Source organism: Ascaphus truei, chromosome 1 (assembly GCF_040206685.1).
Source record: "Ascaphus truei isolate aAscTru1 chromosome 1, aAscTru1.hap1, whole genome shotgun sequence".
Classification (NCBI taxonomy): domain Eukaryota; kingdom Metazoa; phylum Chordata; class Amphibia; order Anura; family Ascaphidae; genus Ascaphus; species Ascaphus truei.
The window spans coordinates 291,254,946-291,271,178 of record NC_134483.1 but is presented as its reverse complement, the minus strand read 5'-3'; positions in this window follow the sequence as shown (position 1 = coordinate 291,271,178).

Genomic DNA, 16,233 nt, shown 5'->3' with positions numbered 1-16,233 from the left:
CATAATTTCACTCACAACATTATGGCTGGTTGGAGACAGTCCGAACCACAAGTCCCGGGTCGATGGTTCTGGGCGTATACTGGGGGGACGGGGACGACTCCCATTAACCCCTGACTATACCGGGGATACGCTTATCACAATGCCTTTCTGGTCTGTGCTGAAGCAGGGCATTCTGGCAGCCAAGTGGCTTGACCTTTATTAGTGAGCCTGGTTACCCCCTCTCGGAACAACAGACTTAGAAATCGCCAGCTCATATACAGTGCATAAAATATATTTATATAATATATTTATATATATACCCTTATACACCATTTTAATAAAAAATATCACAAAATTCTTCTAAGTCCCTCGGGAAGAGTGAAAGACGCGCATGTTCATTTTCAGAGCTCCTAGACCTTCCTATAAGAAGTTAGCCAAAAAGTAGCTTCGAAAAACGCTTAGGTTAAGTTTCAGAGTTGCTTCTAATGTACCAAAGCTGGACTTAGACATAATTTCACTCTCACAACATTATGGCTGGTTGGAGACAGTCCGAAGCACAAGTACCGGGTCCATGGTTCTGGGCGTATACTGGGGGGGACGGGGACGACTCCCATTAACCCCTGACTATACCGGGGATACGCTTATCACAATGCCTTTCTGGTCTGTGCTGAAGCAGGGCATTCTGGCAGCCAAGTGGCTTGACCTTTATTAGTGAGCCTGGTTACCCCCTCTCGGAACCACAGACATAGAAATCGCCAGCTCATATACAGTGCATAAAATATATTTATATATATATACCCTTATACACCATTTTAATAAAAAATATCACAAAATTCTTCTAAGTCCCTCGGGAAGAGTGAAAGACGCGGACGTTCATTTTCAGAGCTCCTAGACCTTCCTATAAGAAGTTAGCCAAAAAGTACTGTAGCTTCGAAAAACGCTTAGGTTAATTTTCAGAGTTGCTTCTAATGTACCAAAGCTGGACTTAGACATAATTTCACTCTCACAACATTATGGCTGGTTGGAGACAGTCCGAACCACAAGTACCGGGTCGATGGTTCTGGGCGTATACTGGGGGGACGGGGACGACTCCCATTAACCCCTGACTATACCGGGGATACGCTTATCACAATGCCTTTCTGGTCTGTGCTGAAGCAGGGCATTCTGGCAGCCAAGTGGCTTGACCTTTATTAGTGAGCCTGGTTACCCCCTCTCGGAACCACAGACTTAGAAATCGCCAGCTCATATACAGTGCATAAAATATATTTATATATATACCCTTATACACCATTTTAATAAAAAATATCACAAAATTCTTCTAAGTCCCTCGGGAAGAGTGAAAGACGCGCACGTTCATTTTCAGAGCTCCTAGACCTTCCTATAAGAAGTTAGCCAAAAAGTAGCTTCGAAAAACGCTTAGGTTAAGTTTCAGAGTTGCTTCTAATGTACCAAAGCAGGACTTAGACATAATTTCACTCTCACAACATTATGGCTGGTTGGAGACAGTCCGAACCACAAGTACCGGGTCCATGGTTCTGGGCGTATACTGGGGGGACGGGGACGACTCCCATTGACCCCTGACTATACCGGGGATACGCTTATCACAATGCCTTTCTGGTCTGTGCTGAAGCAGGGCATTCTGGCAGCCAAGTGGCTTGACCTTTATTAGTGAGCCTGGTTACCCCCTCTCGGAACCACAGACTTAGAAATCGCCAGCTCATATACAGTGCATAAAATATATTTATATAATATATTTATATATATACCCTTATACACCATTTTAATAAAAAATATCACAAAATTCTTCTAAGTCCCTCGGGAAGAGTGAAAGACGCGCATGTTCATTTTCAGAGCTCCTAGACCTTCCTATAAGAAGTTAGCCAAAAAGTAGCTTCGAAAAACGCTTATGTTAAGTTTCAGAGTTGCTTCTAATGTACCAAAGCTGGACTTAGACATAATTTCACTCTCACAACATTATGGCTGGTTGGAGACAGTCCGAAGCACAAGTACCGGGTCCATGGTTCTGGGCGTATACTGGGGGGGACGGGGACGACTCCCATTAACCCCTGACTATACCGGGGATACGCTTATCACAATGCCTTTCTGGTCTGTGCTGAAGCAGGGCATTCTGGCAGCCAAGTGGCTTGACCTTTATTAGTGAGCCTGGTTACCCCCTCTCGGAACCACAGACATAGAAATCGCCAGCTCATATACAGTGCATAAAATATATTTATATATATATACCCTTATACACCATTTTAATAAAAAATATCACAAAATTCTTCTAAGTCCCTCGGGAAGAGTGAAAGACGCGGACGTTCATTTTCAGATCTCCTAGACCTTCCTATAAGAAGTTAGCCAAAAAGTAGCTTCGAAAAACGCTTAGGTTAATTTTCAGAGTTGCTTCTAATGTACCAAAGCTGGACTTAGACATAATTTCACTCTCACAACATTATGGCTGGTTGGAGACAGTCCGAACCACAAGTACCGGGTCGATGGTTCTGGGCGTATACTGGGGGGACGGGGACGACTCCCATTAACCCCTGACTATACCGGGGATACGCTTATCACAATGCCTTTCTGGTCTGTGCTGAAGCAGGGCATTCTGGCAGCCAAGTGGCTTGACCTTTATTAGTGAGCCTGGTTACCCCCTCTCGGAACCACAGACTTAGAAATCGCCAGCTCATATACAGTGCATAAAATATATTTATATATATACCCTTATACACCATTTTAATAAAAAATATCACAAAATTCTTCTAAGTCCCTCGGGAAGAGTGAAAGACGCGCACGTTCATTTTCAGAGCTCCTAGACCTTCCTATAAGAAGTTAGCCAAAAAGTAGCTTCGAAAAACGCTTAGGTTAAGTTTCAGAGTTGCTTCTAATGTACCAAAGCTGGACTTAGACATAATTTCACTCTCACAACATTATGGCTGGTTGGAGACAGTCCGAACCACAAGTCCCGGGTCGATGGTTCTGGGCGTATACTGGGGGGACGGGGACGACTCCCATTAACCCCTGACTATACCGGGGATACGCTTATCACAATGCCTTTCTGGTCTGTGCTGAAGCAGGGCATTCTGGCAGCCAAGTGGCTTGACCTTTATTAGTGAGCCTGGTTACCCCCTCTCGGAACCACAGACTTAGAAATCGCCAGCTCATATACAGTGCATAAAATATATTTATATATATACCCTTATACACCATTTTAATAAAAAATATCACAAAATTCTTCTAAGTCCCTCGGGAAGAGTGAAAGACGCGCACGTTCATTTTCAGAGCTCCTAGACCTTCCTATAAGAAGTTAGCCAAAAAGTAGCTTCGAAAAACGCTTAGGTTAAGTTTCAGAGTTGATTCTAATGTACCAAAGCAGGACTTAGACATAATTTCACTCTCACAACATTATGGCTGGTTGGAGACAGTCCGAACCACAAGTACCGGGTCCATGGTTCTGGGCGTATACTGGGGGGGACGGGGACGACTCCCATTAACCCCTGACTATACCGGGGATACGCTTATCACAATGCCTTTCTGGTCTGTGCTGAAGCAGGGCATTCTGGCAGCAAGTGGCTTGACCTTTATTAGTGAGCCTGGTTACCCCCTCTCGGAACCACAGACTTAGAAATCGCCAGCTCATATACAGTGCATAAAATATATTTATATAATATATTTATATATATACCCTTATACACCATTTTAATAAAAAATATCACAAAATTCTTTTAAGTCCCTCGGGAAGAGTGAAAGACGCGAACGTTCATTTTCAGAGCTCCTAGACCTTCCTATAAGAAGTTAGCCAAAAAGTAGCTTCGAAAAACGCTTAGGTTAAGTTTCAGAGTTGCTTCTAATGTACCAAAGCTGGACTTAGACATAATTTCACTCTCACAACATTACTGTATGGCTGGTTGGAGACAGTCCGAACCACAAGTACCGGATCGATGGTTCTGGGCGTATACTGGGGGGACGGGGACGACTCCCATTAACCCCTGACTATACCGGGGATTCGCTTATCACAATGCCTTTCTGGTCTGTGCTGAAGCAGGGCATTCTGGCAGCCAAGTGGCTTGACCTTTATTAGTGAGCCTGGTTACCCCCTCTCGGAACCACAGACTTAGAAATCGCCAGCTCATATACAGTGCATAAAATATATTTATATATATACCCTTATACACCATTTTAATAAAAAATATCACAAAATTCTTCTAAGTCCCTCGGGAAGAGTGAAAGACGCGCACGTTCATTTTCAGAGCTTCTAGACCTTCCTATAAGAAGTTATCCAAAAAGTAGCTTCGAAAAACGCTTAGGTTAAGTTTCAGAGTTGCTTCTAATGTACCAAAGCTGGACTTAGACATAATTTCACTCTCACAACATTATGGCTGGTTGGAGACAGTCCGAACCACAAGTACCGGGTCCATGGTTCTGGGCGTATACTTGGGGGGACGGGGACGACTCCCATTAACCCCTGACTATACCGGGGATACGCTTATCACAATGCCTTTCTGGTCTGTGCTGAAGCAGGGCATTCTGGCAGCCAAGTGGCTTGACCTTTATTAGTGAGCCTGGTTACCCCCTCTCGGAACCACAGACTTAGAAATCGCCAGCTCATATACAGTGCATAAAATATATTTATATAATATATTTATATATATACCCTTATACACCATTTTAATAAAAAATATCACAAAATTCTTTTAAGTCCCTCGGGAAGAGTGAAAGACGCGAACGTTCATTTTCAGAGCTCCTAGACCTTCCTATAAGAAGTTAGCCAAAAAGTAGCTTCGAAAAACGCTTAGGTTAAGTTTCAGAGTTGCTTCTAATGTACCAAAGCTGGACTTAGACATAATTTCACTCTCACAACATTATGGCTGGTTGGAGACAGTCCGAACCACAAGTACCGGGTCCATGGTTCTGGGCGTATACTGGGGGGACGGGGACGACTCCCATTAACCCCTGACTATACCGGGGATACGCTTATCACAATGCCTTTCTGGTCTGTGCTGAAGCAGGGCATTCTGGCAGCCAAGTGGCTTGACCTTTATTAGTGAGCCTGGTTACCCCCTCTCGGAACCACAGACTTAGAAATCGCCAGCTCATATACAGTGCATAAAATATATTTATATAATATATTTATATATATACCCTTATACACCATTTTAATAAAAAATATCACAAAATTCTTCTAAGTCCCTCGGGAAGAGTGAAAGACGCGCACGTTCATTTTCAGAGCTCCTAGACCTTCCTATAAGAAGTTAGCCAAAAAGTAGCTTCGAAAAACGCTTAGGTTAAGTTTCAGAGTTGCTTCTAATGTACCAAAGCAGGACTTAGACATAATTTCACTCTCACAACATTATGGCTGGTTGGAGACAGTCCGAACCACAAGTACCGGGTCCATGGTTCTGGGCGTATACTGGGGGGACGGGGACGACTCCCATTAACCCCTGACTATACCGGGGATACGCTTATCACAATGCCTTTCTGGTCTGTGCTGAAGCAGGGCATTCTGGCAGCCAAGTGGCTTGACCTTTATTAGTGAGCCTGGTTACCCCCTCTCGGAACCACAGACTTAGAAATCGCCAGCTCATATACAGTGCATAAAATATATTTATATATATACCCTTATACACCATTTTAATAAAAAATATCACAAAATTCTTCTAAGTCCCTCGAGAAGAGTGAAAGACGCGCACGTTCATTTTCAGAGCTCCTAGACCTTCCTATAAGAAGTTAGCCAAAAAGTAGCTTCGAAAAACGCTTAGGTTAAGTTTCAGAGTTGCTTCTAATGTACCAAAGCTGGACTTAGACATAATTTCACTCTCACAACATTATGGCTGGTTGGAGACAGTCCGAACCACAAGTACCGGGTCCATGGTTCTGGCCGTATACTGGGGGGGACGGGGACGACTCCCATTAACCCCTGACTATACCGGGGATACGCTTATCACAATGCCTTTCTGGTCTGTGCTGAAGCAGGGCATTCTGGCAGCCAAGTGGCTTGACCTTTATTAGTGAGCCTGGTTACCCCCTCTCGGAACCACAGACTTAGAAATCGCCAGCTCATATACAGTGCATAAAATATATTTATATAATATATTTATATATATACCCTTATACACCATTTTAATAAAAAATATCACAAAATTCTTCTAAGTCCCTCGGGAAGAGTGAAAGACGCGCACGTTCATTTTCAGAGCTCCTAGACCTTCCTATAAGAAGTTAGCCAAAAAGTAGCTTCGAAAAACGCTTAGGTTAAGTTTCAGAGTTGCTTCTAATGTACCAAAGCTGGACTTAGACATAATTTCACTCTCACAACATTATGGCTGGTTGGAGACAGTCCGAACCACAAGTACCGGGTCCATGGTTCTGGCCGTATACTGGGGGGGACGGGGACGACTCCCATTAACCCCTGACTATACCGGGGATACGCTTATCACAATGCCTTTCTGGTCTGTGCTGAAGCAGGGCATTCTGGCAGCCAAGTAGCTTGACCTTTATTAGTGAGCCTGGTTACCCCCTCTCGGAACCACAGACTTAGAAATCGCCAGCTCATATACAGTGCATAAAATATATTTATATAATATATTTATATATATACCCTTATACACCATTTTAATAAAAAATATCACAAAATTCTTTTAAGTCCCTCGGGAACAGTGAAAGACGCGAACGTTCATTTTCAGAGCTCCTAGACCTTCCTATAAGAAGTTAGCCAAAAAGTAGCTTCGAAAAACGCTTAGGTTAAGTTTCAGAGTTGCTTCTAATGTACCAAAGCTGGACTTAGACATAATTTCACTCTCACAACATTATGGCTGGTTGGAGACAGTCCGAACCACAAGTACCGGGTCCATGGTTCTGGGCGTATACTGGGGGGGACGGGGACGACTCCCATTAACCCCTGACTATACCGGGGATACGCTTATCACAATGCCTTTCTGGTCTGTGCTGAAGCAGGGCATTCTGGCAGCCAAGTGGCTTGACCTTTATTAGTGAGCCTGGTTACCCCCTCTCGGAACCACAGACTTAGAAATCGCCAGCTCATATACAGTGCATAAAATATATTTATATAATATATTTATATATATACCCTTATACACCATTTTAATAAAAAATATCACAAAATTCTTTTAAGTCCCTCGGGAAGAGTGAAAGACGCGAACGTTCATTTTCAGAGCTCCTAGACCTTCCTATAAGAAGTTAGCCAAAAAGTAGCTTCGAAAAACGCTTAGGTTAAGTTTCAGAGTTGCTTCTAATGTACCAAAGCTGGACTTAGACATAATTTCACTCTCACAACATTATGGCTGGTTGGAGACAGTCCGAACCACAAGTACCGGGTCCATGGTTCTGGGCGTATACTGGGGGGACGGGGACGACTCCCATTAACCCCTGACTATACCGGGGATACGCTTATCACAATGCCTTTCTGGTCTGTGCTGAAGCAGGGCATTCTGGCAGCCAAGTGGCTTGACCTTTATTAGTGAGCCTGGTTACCCCCTCTCGGAACCACAGACTTAGAAATCGCCAGCTCATATACAGTGCATAAAATATATTTATATAATATATTTATATATATACCCTTATACACCATTTTAATAAAAAATATCACAAAATTCTTCTAAGTCCCTCGGGAAGAGTGAAAGACGCGCACGTTCATTTTCAGAGCTCCTAGACCTTCCTATAAGAAGTTAGCCAAAAAGTAGCTTCGAAAAACGCTTAGGTTAAGTTTCAGAGTTGCTTCTAATGTACCAAAGCAGGACTTAGACATAATTTCACTCTCACAACATTATGGCTGGTTGGAGACAGTCCGAACCACAAGTACCGGGTCCATGGTTCTGGGCGTATACTGGGGGGACGGGGACGACTCCCATTAACCCCTGACTATACCGGGGATACGCTTATCACAATGCCTTTCTGGTCTGTGCTGAAGCAGGGCATTCTGGCAGCCAAGTGGCTTGACCTTTATTAGTGAGCCTGGTTACCCCCTCTCGGAACCACAGACTTAGAAATCGCCAGCTCATATACAGTGCATAAAATATATTTATATATATACCCTTATACACCATTTTAATAAAAAATATCACAAAATTCTTCTAAGTCCCTCGAGAAGAGTGAAAGACGCGCACGTTCATTTTCAGAGCTCCTAGACCTTCCTATAAGAAGTTAGCCAAAAAGTAGCTTCGAAAAACGCTTAGGTTAAGTTTCAGAGTTGCTTCTAATGTACCAAAGCTGGACTTAGACATAATTTCACTCTCACAACATTATGGCTGGTTGGAGACAGTCCGAACCACAAGTACCGGGTCCATGGTTCTGGCCGTATACTGGGGGGGACGGGGACGACTCCCATTAACCCCTGACTATACCGGGGATACGCTTATCACAATGCCTTTCTGGTCTGTGCTGAAGCAGGGCATTCTGGCAGCCAAGTGGCTTGACCTTTATTAGTGAGCCTGGTTACCCCCTCTCGGAACCACAGACTTAGAAATCGCCAGCTCATATACAGTGCATAAAATATATTTATATAATATATTTATATATATACCCTTATACACCATTTTAATAAAAAATATCACAAAATTCTTCTAAGTCCCTCGGGAAGAGTGAAAGACGCGCACGTTCATTTTCAGAGCTCCTAGACCTTCCTATAAGAAGTTAGCCAAAAAGTAGCTTCGAAAAACGCTTAGGTTAAGTTTCAGAGTTGCTTCTAATGTACCAAAGCTGGACTTAGACATAATTTCACTCTCACAACATTATGGCTGGTTGGAGACAGTCCGAACCACAAGTACCGGGTCCATGGTTCTGGCCGTATACTGGGGGGGACGGGGACGACTCCCATTAACCCCTGACTATACCGGGGATACGCTTATCACAATGCCTTTCTGGTCTGTGCTGAAGCAGGGCATTCTGGCAGCCAAGTAGCTTGACCTTTATTAGTGAGCCTGGTTACCCCCTCTCGGAACCACAGACTTAGAAATCGCCAGCTCATATACAGTGCATAAAATATATTTATATAATATATTTATATATATACCCTTATACACCATTTTAATAAAAAATATCACAAAATTCTTTTAAGTCCCTCGGGAACAGTGAAAGACGCGAACGTTCATTTTCAGAGCTCCTAGACCTTCCTATAAGAAGTTAGCCAAAAAGTAGCTTCGAAAAACGCTTAGGTTAAGTTTCAGAGTTGCTTCTAATGTACCAAAGCTGGACTTAGACATAATTTCACTCTCACAACATTATGGCTGGTTGGAGACAGTCCGAACCACAAGTACCGGATCGATGGTTCTGGGCGTATACTGGGGGGACGGGGACGACTCCCATTAACCCCTGACTATACCGGGGATACGCTTATCACAATGCCTTTCTGGTCTGTGCTGAAGCAGGGCATTCTGGCAGCCAAGTGGCTTGACCTTTATTAGTGAGCCTGGTTACCCCCTCTCGGAACCACAGACTTAGAAATCGCCAGCTCATATACAGTAAAGTGCATAAAATATATTTATATATATACCCTTATACACCATTTTAATAAAAAATATCACAAAATTCTTCTAAGTCCCTCGGGAAGAGTGAAAGACGCGCACGTTCATTTTCAGAGCTCCTAGACCTTCCTATAAGAAGTTAGCCAAAAAGTAGCTTCGAAAAACGCTTAGGTTAAGTTTCAGAGTTGCTTCTAATGTACCAAAGCTGGACTTAGACATAATTTCACTCTCACAACATTATGGCTGGTTGGAGACAGTCCGAACCACAAGTACCGGGTCCATGGTTCTGGGCGTATACTGGGGGGGACGGGGACGACTCCCATTAACCCCTGACTATACCGGGGATACGCTTATCACAATGCCTTTCTGGTCTGTGCTGAAGCAGGGCATTCTGGCAGCCAAGTGGCTTGACCTTTATTAGTGAGCCTGGTTACCCCCTCTCGGAACCACAGACTTAGAAATCGCCAGCTCATATACAGTGCATAAAATATATTTATATAATATATTTATATATATACCCTTATACACCATTTTAATAAAAAATATCACAAAATTCTTCTAAGTCCCTCGGGAAGAGTGAAAGACGCGCACGTTCATTTTCAGAGCTCCTAGACCTTCCTACTGGTATAAGAAGTTAGCCAAAAAGTAGCTTCGAAAAACGCTTAGGTTAAGTTTCAGAGTTGCTTCTAATGTACCAAAGCTGGACTTAGACATAATTTCACTCACAACATTATGGCTGGTTGGAGACAGTCCGAACCACAAGTACCGGGTCCATGGTTCTGGCCGTATACTGGGGGGACGGGGACGACTCCCATTAACCCCTGACTATACCGGGGATACGCTTATCACAATGCCTTTCTGGTCTGTGCTGAAGCAGGGCATTCTGGCAGCCAAGTGGCTTGACCTTTATTAGTGAGCCTGGTTACCCCCTCTCGGAACTACCGACTTAGAAATCGCCAGCTCATATACAGTGCATAAAATATATTTATATATATACCCTTATACACCATTTTAATAAAAAATATCACAAAATTCTTCTAAGTCCCTCGGGAAGAGTGAAAGACGCGCACGTTCATTTTCAGAGCTCCTAGACCTTCCTATAAGAAGTTAGCCAAAAAGTAGCTTCGAAAAACGCTTAGGTTAAGTTTCAGAGTTGCTTCTAATGTACATAAGCTGGACTTAGACATAATTTCACTCTCACAACATTATGGCTGGTTGGAGACAGTCCGAACCACAAGTATCGGGTCCATGGTTCTGGGCGTATACTGGGGGGGACGGGGACGACTCCCATTAACCCCTGACTATACCGGGGATAAGCTTATCACAATGCCTTTCTGGTCTGTGCTGAAGCAGGGCATTCTGGCAGCCAAGTGGCTTGACCTTTATTAGTGAGCCTGGTTACCCCCTCTCAGAACCACAGACATAGAAATCGCCAGCTCATATACAGTGCATAAAATATATTTATATATATATACCCTTATACACCATTTTAATAAAAAATATCACAAAATTCTTCTAAGTCCCTCGGGAAGAGTGAAAGACGCGCACGTTCATTTTCAGCGCTCCTAGACCTTCCTATAAGAAGTTAGCCAAAAAGTAGCTTCGAAAAACGCTTAGGTTAAGTTTCAGAGTTGCTTCTAATGTACCAAAGCTGGACTTAGACATCATTTCACTCTCACAACATTATGGCTGGTTGGAGACAGTCCGAACCATAAGTACCGGGTCCATGGTTCTGGCCGTATACTGGGGGGACGGGGACGACTCCCATTAACCCCTGACTATACCGGGGATACGCTTATCACAATGCCTTTCTGGTCTGTGCTGAAGCAGGGCATTCTGGCAGCCAAGTGGCTTGACCTTTATTAGTGAGCCTGGTTACCCCCTCTCGGAACTACCGACTTAGAAATCGCCAGCTCATATACAGTGCATAAAATATATTTATATATATACCCTTATACACCATTTTAATAAAAAATATCACAAAATTCTTCTAAGTCCCTCGGGAAGAGTGAAAGACGCGCACGTTCATTTTCAGAGCTCCTAGACCTTCCTATAAGAAGTTAGCCAAAAAGTAGCTTCGAAAAACGCTTAGGTTAAGTTTCAGAGTTGCTTCTAATGTACCAAAGCTGGACTTAGACATAATTTCACTCTCACAACATTATGGCTGGTTGGAGACAGTCCGAACCACAAGTACCGGGTCCATGGTTCTGGGCGTATACTGGGGGGGACGGGGACGACTCCCATTAACCCCTGACTATACCGGGGATACGCTTATCACAATGCCTTTCTGGTCTGTGCTGAAGCAGGGCATTCTGGCAGCCAAGTGGCTTGACCTTTATTAGTGAGCCTGGTTACCCCCTCTCGGAACCACAGACTTAGAAATCGCCAGCTCATATACAGTGCATAAAATATATTTATATAATATATTTATATATATACCCTTATACACCATTTTAATAAAAAATATCACAAAATTCTTCTAAGTCCCTCGGGAAGAGTGAAAGACGCGCACGTTCATTTTCAGAGCTCCTAGACCTTCCTACTGGTATAAGATGTTAGCCAAAAAGTAGCTTCGAAAAACGCTTAGGTTAAGTTTCAGAGTTGCTTCTAATGTACCAAAGCTGGACTTAGACATAATTTCACTCACAACATTATGGCTGGTTGGAGACAGTCCGAACCACAAGTACCGGGTCCATGGTTCTGGCCGTATACTGGGGGGACGGGGACGACTCCCATTAACCCCTGACTATACCGGGGATACGCTTATCACAATGCCTTTCTGGTCTGTGCTGAAGCAGGGCATTCTGGCAACCAAGTGGCTTGACCTTTATTAGTGAGCCTGGTTACCCCCTCTCGGAACTACCGACTTAGAAATCGCCAGCTCATATACAGTGCATAAAATATATTTATATATATACCCTTATACACCATTTTAATAAAAAATATCACAAAATTCTTCTAAGTCCCTCGGGAAGAGTGAAAGACGCGCACGTTCATTTTCAGAGCTCCTAGACCTTCCTATAAGAAGTTAGACAAAAAGTAGCTTCGAAAAACGCTTAGGTTAAGTTTCAGAGTTGCTTCTAATGTACATAAGCTGGACTTAGACATAATTTCACTCTCACAACATTATGGCTGGTTGGAGACAGTCCGAACCACAAGTATCGGGTCCATGGTTCTGGGCGTATACTGGGGGGGACGGGGACGACTCCCATTAACCCCTGACTATACCGGGGATACGCTTATCACAATGCCTTTCTGGTCTGTGCTGAAGCAGGGCATTCTGGCAGCCAAGTGGCTTGACCTTTATTAGTGAGCCTGGTTACCCCCTCTCAGAACCACAGACATAGAAATCGCCAGCTCATATACAGTGCATAAAATATATTTATATATATATACCCTTATACACCATTTTAATAAAAAATATCACAAAATTCTTCTAAGTACCTCGGGAAGAGTGAAAGACGCGCACGTTCATTTTCAGCGCTCCTAGACCTTCCTATAAGAAGTTAGCCAAAAAGTAGCTTCGAAAAACGCTTAGGTTAAGTTTCAGAGTTGCTTCTAATGTACCAAAGCTGGACTTAGACATCATTTCACTCTCACAACATTATGGCTGGTTGGAGACAGTCCGAACCACAAGTACCGGGTCCATGGTTCTGGCCGTATACTGGGGGGACGGGGACGACTCCCATTAACCCCTGACTATACCGGGGATACGCTTATCACAATGCCTTTCTGGTCTGTGCTGAAGCAGGGCATTCTGGCAGCCAAGTGGCTTGACCTTTATTAGTGAGCCTGGTTACCCCCTCTCGGAACTACCGACTTAGAAATCGCCAGCTCATATACAGTGCATAAAATATATTTATATATATACCCTTATACACCATTTTAATAAAAAATATCACAAAATTCTTCTAAGTCCCTCGGGAAGAGTGAAAGACGCGCACGTTCATTTTCAGAGCTCCTAGACCTTCCTATAAGAAGTTAGCCAAAAAGTAGCTTCGAAAAACGCTTAGGTTAAGTTTCAGAGTTGCTTCTAATGTACCAAAGCTGGACTTAGACATAATTTCACTCTCACAACATTATGGCTGGTTGGAGACAGTCCGAACCACAAGTACCGGGTCCATGGTTCTGGGCGTATACTGGGGGGGACGGGGACGACTTCCATTAACCCCTGACTATACCGGGGATACGCTTATCACAATGCCTTTCTGGTCTGTGCTGAAGCAGGGCATTCTGGCAGCCAAGTGGCTTGACCTTTATTAGTGAGCCTGGTTACCCCCTCTCTGAACCACAGACTTAGAAATCGCCAGCTCATATACAGTGCATAAAATATATTTATATAATATATTTATATATATATACCCTTATACACCATTTTAATAAAAAATATCACAAAATTCTTCTAAGTCCCTCGGGAAGAGTGAAAGACGCGCACGTTCATTTTCAGAGCTCCTAGACCTTCCTACTGGTATAAGATGTTAGCCAAAAAGTAGCTTCGAAAAACGCTTAGGTTAAGTTTCAGAGTTGCTTCTAATGTACCAAAGCTGGACTTAGACATAATTTCACTCACAACATTATGGCTGGTTGGAGACAGTCCGAACCACAAGTACCGGGTCCATGGTTCTGGCCGTATACTGGGGGGACGGGGACGACTCCCATTAACCCCTGACTATACCGGGGATACGCATATCACAATGCCTTTCTGGTCTGTGCTGAAGCAGGGCATTCTGGCAACCAAGTGGCTTGACCTTTATTAGTGAGCCTGGTTACCCCCTCTCGGAACTACCGACTTAGAAATCGCCAGCTCATATACAGTGCATAAAATATATTTATATATATACCCTTATACACCATTTTAATAAAAAATATCACAAAATTCTTCTAAGTCCCTCGGGAAGAGTGAAAGACGCGCACGTTCATTTTCAGCGCTCCTAGACCTTCCTATAAGAAGTTAGCCAAAAAGTAGCTTCGAAAAACTCTTAGGTTAAGTTTCAGAGTTGCTTCTAATGTACCAAAGCTGGACTTAGACATAATTTCACTCTCACAACATTATGGCTGGTTGGAGACAGTCCGAAGCACAAGTACTGGGTCCATGGTTCTGGCCGTATACTGGGGGGACGGGGACGACTCCCATTAACCCCTGACTATACCGGGGATACGCTTATCTCAATGCCTTTCTGGTCTGTGCTGAAGCAGGGCATTCTGGAAACCAAGTGGTTTGACCTTTATTAGTGAGCCTGGTTACCCCCTCTCGGAACCACAGACTTAGAAATCGCCAGCTCATATACAGTGCATAAAATATATTTATATAATATATTTATATATATACCCTTAAACACCATTTTAATAAAAAATATCACAAAATTCTTCTAAGTCCCTCGGGAAGAGAGAAAGACGCGCACGTTCATTTTCAGAGCTCCTAGACCTTCCTACTGGTATAAGAAGTTAGCCAAAAAGTAGCTTCGAAAAACGCTTAGGTGAAGTTTCAGAGTTGCTTCTAATGTACCAAAGCTGGACTTAGACATCATTTCACTCTCACAACATTATGGCTGGTTGGAGACAGTCCGAACCACAAGAACCGGGTCCATGGTTCTGGCCGTATACTGGGGGGACGGGGACGACTCCCATTAACCCCTGACTATACCGGGGATACGCTTATCACAATGCCTTTCTGGTCTGTGCTGAAGCAGGGCATTCTGGCAGCCAAGTGGCTTGACCTTTATTAGTGAGCCTGGTTACCCCCTCTCGGAACTACCGACTTAGAAATCGCAAGCTCATATACAGTGCATAAAATATATTTATATATATACCCTTATACACCATTTTAATAAAAAATATCACAAAATTCTTCTAAGTCCCTCGGGAAGAGTGAAAGACGCGCACGTTCATTTTCAGAGCTCCTAGACCTTCCTACTGGTATAAGAAGTTAGCCAAAAAGTAGCTTCGAAAAACGCTTAGGTTAAGTTTCAGAGTTGCTTCTAATGTACCAAAGCTGGACTTAGACATCATTTCACTCTCACAACATTATGGCTGGTTGGAGACAGTCCGAACCACAAGAACCGGGTCCATGGTTCTGGCCGTATACTGGGGGGACGGGGACGACTCCCATTAACCCCTGACTATACCGGGGATACGCTTATCACAATGCCTTTCTGGTCTGTGCTGAAGCAGGGCATTCTGGCAGCCAAGTGGCTTGACCTTTATTAGTGAGCCTGGTTACCCCCTCTCGGAACTACCGACTTAGAAATCGCCAGCTCATATACAGTGCATAAAATATATTTATATATATACCCTTATACACCATTTTAATAAAAAATATCACAAAATTCTTCTAAGTCCCTCGGGAAGATTGAAAGACGCGCACGTTCATTTTCAGAGCTTCTAGACCTTCCTATAAGAAGTTAGCCAAAAAGTAGCTTCGAAAAACGCTTAGGTTAAGTTTCAGAGTTGCTTCTAATGTACCAAAGCTGGACTTAGACATAATTTCACTCTCACAACATTATGGCTGGTTGGAGACAGTCCGAACCACAAGTACCGGGTCCATGGTTCTGGGCGTATACTGGGGGGGACGGGGACGACTCCCATTAACCCCTGACTATACCGGGGATACGCTTATCACAATGCCTTTCTGGTCTGTGCTGAAGCAGGGCATTCTGGCAGCCAAGTGGCTTGACCTTTATTAGTGAGCCTGGTTACCCCCTCTCGGAACCACAGACTTAGAAATCGCCAGCTCATATACAGTGCATAAAATATATTTATATAATATATTTATATATATACC